The 7,266-nt window shown below is 39.9% G+C and overlaps 1 pseudogene; it reads right to left on the minus strand.

Annotated features, from left to right (window-relative positions):
- Nucleotides 1-842: 842 nt before the first annotated feature.
- LOC128562482 (cyclic AMP-dependent transcription factor ATF-4-like) lies at nt 843-1,878 on the minus strand (annotated as a pseudogene).
- Between the last annotated feature and the right edge of the window lie 5,388 nt (nt 1,879-7,266).

The raw sequence follows: 7,266 nt of genomic DNA on the forward strand, positions 1-7,266 counted from the left end.
GTGAATAGGAAGTAATTTAGGCAACCAATGACCAATAGAAAGAGACAATTAATGACCAATAGAAAAGGGCAATACTACCTGGAGGCGTTGAGAGGCCAATGAAAGACTTGCAAACAATTTCAAGCAGGAAATGTTTATACTGCTGCAGACTGTTGCCTGTCTCTCTCACTTTTTCTCCTTCATGACAGAGACCCACCTCCAACTCTTTCTAGAAGTGCTCTAAACGTAACTTTGTTTTTCCTAAATAAAATCTCTCTGTTACTCTGAAAAAATAAAAATAAAAGTTGATTAGGTTATGAGGGCTATGTCTTTGTGAATGGATTAACACCATGTTTTGGAAGCCAGTTCCTTATAAAAGAATGAGTTTGGCTTCCTTCCCTCTCTTTTCCCCTGTCTTTGCCGTTCCACCATGGAATGATAGGGCAAGAAGGCCCTCATCCAGACACACTGAATGTCTTGGACTTAGCCTCTAAACTGCGAGACATAAATTTCTGTTCATCATAAATTACCCAGTCAGGGTGCTCTATTATAGTAGCACAAAATAAAGTAGGGCACATAGCAACTTCTAAACTCCTTAGAAGTGAGTCCTAAGAGAGAATTCATTTTCCCCCACTCTGACCCCCAATGAAAAGCGCAAGTCATGAAACTGTCATAAAACTTCTAACTGAACAGAGAAACTGTAAGTTGTGGCTACTTGTTTTATAGCCTAGAGCATGCTCAGTTTTTATAAATGATTCTAATGTGAATTCTTTCCCCCCTCCCACTACAAAATAATTTATTATAACATACAGCTTCAGCACTGGAGACTACATACAAGCACACAACACTCCTGACTGCCCTCACTAGGGGACCCTTTTCTTCCCCCTTGCTTTGCGGACTTCTTCAATCAAATCTTTCAGGTACTGGATCTCCTTGGCCAGGGAACCTGCCTTCTCTTTCAGAGCCTCGTTCTTCTTTTCCAGTTCTTTGCATTCACCAGCAAGGGCTTCCTGCTCTGCTCTCTTCTTCTGGCGGTACCTAGTGGCCGCAGTCTTGTTTTGCTCCATTTTTATCAGCTTTTTATCTAGATTCTCACCCTTTACTTTTGTTGCTACTATTTTCTCTCCAGGAGAGTCATACAGTGTAGGGTGGACAGAGCCACAGAGGACACCTGGAGATCGCAGGCTCCTATTTGGAGAGCCCCTGGAGGTAGAGGGGCTATGCTTTAGGACTCTGGGCTCATACAGATGCCACTGTCAACTGAGGGGGTGTCTTCCTCCTTTACACACTGAGGAATCATGGTAATGTAAGCAGTAGAGTCTGGCTTTCTATCTCCTTCAGAGATATCCACTTCGCTGCCCAGCTCTAAAGGAATGATCTGGAGAAGAAGACAGAACCCCTGGGGATAGGGGAAGAGGTTGAAGGAGAGTGAAGGGGGCAACCTGATCCGTTTTTGTTAAACTTCCGGGGAGATAGCCAATTGGGTCCACTGTCTGTGGGGGTGTGGGAGGGGGCTCCTTATTAGTTTCCTGGACGGGGGTGGGGGAGCAAAGAGATCACACGTGTCATCCAAGGTGGCTAAAAGCTCATCTGGCATGGTTTCCAGGTCATCCATACCCAAAGTCAAACTTCTTCAGATCCATTTTCTCCAACATCCAATCTGTCCCAGAGAAGGCATCCTCCTTGCCATTGTTGGAGGCACTGACCAACCCATCCACAGCCAGCCATTCAGAGGAGCCCGCCTCAGCCTTGTCACTGGAGAATCCATGAGGTTTGAAGTACTTAGCCACATCCAGGTAATCATCTAAGAGATCTAGGCTTTCTTCAGCCGCCAAATCCTACTGGGGACATCAAGTCCCCCACCAACAGCTCGCTGCTCAGGAAGCTCATCTCGGCCATGTTGTGGGGCTTTGCTGAAATCCAGGAATGTACTTAATTCGAAGGTGTGTTTGTTGGTTACAGCAATGCTGCAGCTGGGTGCTGTGAGAAGCGCCATAGCTTCAGCCACTGGGGTTGCCGCTGCAGAGCCTGGTGCTGCTGCCGCAGGCACCGCTGCCTCTAATACGCCATGGTGGCTGTGGACCCTGCGGGAGGGGAGGAGAGAAAGACCAACTGCGCAGAAACTACATTTACAGGCGGGTGCAGAAGAAATGCCTAATGTGAATTCTTTATGCAAAACAAATATTTTAAGTGCTGGATGTGGCAATGAGAAGGGCACTTACTAAGAATAGCCTCTTCCTGTTTTAAGGCCAAACTGAAAAGAAATTCTTTTAAACAGTCCCCCTACCTGGTATTTCCTATCAATCTTAATTTGTATACAAAACCATTCAGGCTAAATTGCTAATAATTATATCAGTGAATGTGGAAGACATTCATTCTTTTTATCCTCTTATATCACTTTTTTTCTAAATTTTTATTTCTTTATTGCATAATGAGTGCTCTTTATTATACAGCATTTTGAAATCACAGATAAAACAAAAGTAAAATAAGGAACATTCGTGTTTCTGCCATATAGAAAATAAAAACACCCCTAGCTCGGAGCCTGTAGCTTAGAGGCTAGGGCACCAGCCGGAGCTGGCAGGTTGGAATCCAGCCCAGGCCTGCCAAACAACAATGACAACTACAACCACAAACTAGCCAGGCATTGTGGTGGGCGCCTGTAGTTCCAGCTACTTGGGAGGCTGAGGCAAGAGAATCGCTTAAGCCCAAGAGTTTGAGGTTGCTGTGAGCTGCGATGACACAGCACTCTACCAAGGGTGACATAGTGAGACTCTGTCTCAAAAAACAAAACAAAAAAAAAAAAACCACTCCTGATACTGTCCATAATCTTTCGTACCTTTTTCTATGTATATATATGTGTTATGTTTACATGAAAGAATAATATGCATAATACTTTGAATTTATGTTGTTATAACTTATTTAGCTCCCAAAGATTCAGACTTATCCCACTTTCACAGCATGTATTGCATTAATTATCTGGCGAGTATATGTTGTCTTTTTAATTTCTTTCCCCACATGTCTTAACATGGCCTCGGCTCAAAATTCTGCCTCAGCATGCACTATCCATGTCTATTCCAAAATGTATTCTCATTGGATGCTTATTAGCCTGTCTTGCCCTTGTTTCCAGATCTCATCTTTCAAATAACCACAATAAAGAGAATTTAGAAATCTATGAAATCACATAGATTGAGGTTTTGAAGAATCAGAACAGAAAATTGAGCCCAAGTTACTCAGATTCTTGTCTGAATCAGACAGTTGCTCACTCCAGCTAATTCCTTTTGTTCTGATTTCAGTATCACAAGGCCCTCTCTTGCTTACCCCTATGTAGCAAATATACCAATCATTACATGAATATTTCATTTTACACAAATTTTATATTCATTGTAAATTAATGCATTGTAGCTTGTATATTCATCTCCAATTTTTAAATTGAACTAGTCCCCAAGAGATTGGCCATTTCTTTTTAGCTGGCAATCAATTTCCTGCGCCATCAAAATTAAGAACCAAAATTGTGAACCATAGTTAACATCACCTAGGTAATTACATCATTGGTCGTAGGCCTAACCAGGCTCCCAGGCACCAGCTTCTTTAAAATGTATCGTGTCATCATTCTGCCTACAGCAATTCCTGCTGTATTCCACTCCCAATGCAGAAAGCTTTGCTTCATCCCTTTGTGATCATGTGATAGCTTATTCTTTACATATAATTCAAATAAGCCAATGAGTTTCAAATAATTTTTAGTAGTATTTTTTTTAACTAAATAGAGAATAGAATCCCAGTGCCTTTGAGTCAAACCATGTGGAAGAGGAACTTTAAAAGACTTCCCCTGCCTGCTTCTTCTCTTGGCTGCTAGCAACTGCCTTTGAGAATCAATTCCAGTTTTAACCTCAACTAGGAAGACTTCTTTGATGCACCTCATGCCAAACTCTGTGCTTCCTTCTTCAAACTTCCAAAATATCCTGTGCTTATCAATCGCTGCATTTACCACACAGCGTTATAAAATGTGTTTGAATGCCTTGACTGTCCTCAGTTTATTGAGAGTAGAGCCTTTATCTCATTCTTCTTTGTATCCTTCATGCCTATCAAAGTTCCGGATATATATTTTTCTTTATGAATGAACAAATGAATGAATAAATGCCATATGCTAATCAAACTTATAGGTAAAAAGCAATTGTATTATTTTATATATATATTTATTTACATTTTGAAAATATATGCATAAAAGCATACTTAAAGATGCAAAAAATTTGGTTGAGCAATTCGGCCATCTGATATAATTAATTTCATAATTATAGCTACAAAAATAATAATGGGTAATACGTATTTCTTAGGCATGTACCATGATTCATAGCTTTATATTCATTAGCTTATTTAATCTTCAAAATAATGACACAAGACAACTTATTATTTTAAACTTTTAAATAAACTAATTCCACATCAACACTTACATCTTATTGTTCATATTATATAGATCACCAAGCCACAGGCAACCATTTCTTATGTGTCAACTTTGTCCCATAGGTCCCCAGATTAAACTGTTAGGTAGTTACTAGAAATTTATCTCTCCTGAGAAGGAGGACAAGGGCAGAACCCCCAGACTCCTGTCTCAGTGCCCCCCACTTTAATTCTCTCCCAAGTTATTGCTCACACCTGGAGAGGAGGAAATATCCTACCATCTACCAATCAGAAATTAATGTGCCAACTGCAGAAGGATGTACCAGACTCTCTAGCCCACAGGCCTAGCAACAGGTACAATATTGTCTTGAAGGTGACTAGCACAGCCTTAAGACTAATTTCATGTCATTAGCTTCAATCTACATTGTGGTCCACACCCCCTAATGGGCTTTCAGAGACTCATGGGAGGTGCATGTGGTTCCAAGGTGACTTCTGAACCACAAGGTAGGCCCAACCCAGACATTATAAAATAGAAGCATTGGCTGTGACCCATGCCTCTTCGCCTACCTGCTGTGGCAATGGAGGCCTATTTGCTATCTATAGCAAACATATCCTGCTTTGTAAACTTTCTTACTTTGTAAACCTATCATTTTCTTCCTTAATAAACTTTGTTTCACACTTGCCCTACTTTGGGGTGTCTAGCCATTTTTTGAGCAAGAACACTCCAAGAACCAAAAACCCAGGCAGCTGCCTGGAACCCCAACATTTTAGGACACAGATAGCTTCCTTGAAACCTGATAAAACCTGGCCCCAAAGCATGGTACACTGTGGTGGCCTGTCACTGTCCCCATGTTTCCTTCAAGCTCTCCCTCATCTCAGGGACTATGCACTTGCACATCCCTGTGGGTCCCAGACCTGTGATTTGAGAAGTTAGGTTATGAAGGAGAGGACAGAAATACAGCCATTTCTAGAAAAGAAAATAAAGTAGAATGAGGATTTTGTTTTGATTTGGTTTTAGTGATAGAGTTCAGGAAGCATACATGTTTTGCAAAAGGAAAAAGTAAAGAGAAAGGCCAAAGGTAGGGAGCAGAGAAAAGGCATTTGATAGCACAAGGCTGAAGTCAGAGTAGAAAGAATAAAGAAGATAGGAGGCCTTGAAAGAAAGAATACCTCCTTCATTTTAACAAAGAAATCAATAAAAGTTCAAGTACTTGTGTGAAATTACCAGAGGGAAGTTAAGGGAGTGCCCACATTATGGTTTCTACTTTCTCTCTAGGGCATCAGAACAAGAGCAATCATAGGGGAAGTTTGAAGAGAGTGAAAAGTTTGAAATAGTCTTTGAGGAAGTGAGAAAACAAGCTGGCCGAAGAAACATCATAGCATGGCTAGGTACAGTTCAGGCTGGAACTTAAGAATGCTTAATGGCACCAAACTTTTCTATAGATTGGTTTTTCTCCAGAGTTAAACTAGTGGAATAGAGGGGCTGAAAAAACACACAGCTGAATTCATCCAGGTATTTTGTTGGCTGGATTAAACTAGTAATTGTGATGTCATTAAAAATGGCCTCAATAGATCCATTGTGACAAGTTTGTCCTTTGATGCTCCAGCAACTCAATAATGCCAGCTCAGTCATTTTCAAACCAAAACTTTGCAAAGAGGTTAGTTTTTAAGTGTGAACATAAAATAGAGACATGGTATATCTTCACCAAATTAAACATCAAAGGTCAAAAGACCTAGTTACTTCAATAGGTATATATTTTTTCTTTTCTTTCCTTTTCTTTTTTTTTTCTTTTCAACAGGTGTATTTTAACATAAATGGAACTGTGTGCTTTATAAAATCTATACATTATAGAAAAATCTAAAACTGTCTTAACTTACCACAATATCTCCAATAATCAGCAGAGTACTTGATACACATTAAGTGTATAATAAGTGTTTTGTGACTGTATGTTACAATATGACTTGCTTTTATGACAGGGAAAGTGTTCTTGGAAAGTGTTCTTGGATAAGAAGACTTAGCATCATAAAGATGTCAGTCTCCTTTAACTTATAAAATTTTAATAAAATACCAACAAAAGTTCCATGGAGTTAGACAAGAGTTTGCTAAAGTTCAAAAATAAACTTGCAAGAATATACAAAAAAACACTTAAACTAACAAAAATAAGGAGACTCAAATATTAGAGTATATTATGTAATTTGTTATGGGATTAAAAAAGAAAAAAGAAAAACAATAAAATAAAAAAATAGAGTACATAACAAAGCCTTTTTTTTTGAGACAGAGTCTGAAGCTGTCACTCTGGGTAGAGTGCCATGGCATCATAGCTCACAGCAACCTCCAACTCCTGGGCTCAAGCAATTCTCCTGCCTCCACCTCCCAAGTAGCTGGGATCACAGGCATATGCCACAACACCCAGCTATTTTTTGTTGTTGTTGCAGCCATCATTGTTGTTTGGCAGGCCCAGGCTGGATTTGAACCCGCCTGCTCAAGTGTATGTGGCTCATGCCTTAGCCACTTGAGCCACAGGCGCTGAGCCAACAAAGCCTTTTTAATTAAAACAATGTGATAGACTAGTGGAATAGAATAGATGAAAAAGAGATCCAAGTAATTATGGAATTAGTATATGGCAAAAAAGGCATTTGATTGTTTAAGCAAAGATTGACTTTTATAATTAACAATGCTGGCACAATTGCTTAGTCATTTATAAAAAATAAATTATAGTTGAATCATGCTATATACAAGAGTAAACTTCAAAGAATAAGAGCTTAGTGGCTCATGCCTGTAATCTCAGCACTTTGGGAGGCCGAGGCAGATAGATTGCCTGAGCTCACAGGCTCCAGACCAACTTGAACCAGAGCAAGACACCACCTCTAAAAATAGCCAGGTGTTGAGGC

Source organism: Nycticebus coucang, chromosome 12 (genome assembly GCF_027406575.1).
Source record: "Nycticebus coucang isolate mNycCou1 chromosome 12, mNycCou1.pri, whole genome shotgun sequence".
Classification (NCBI taxonomy): Eukaryota; Metazoa; Chordata; class Mammalia; order Primates; family Lorisidae; genus Nycticebus; species Nycticebus coucang.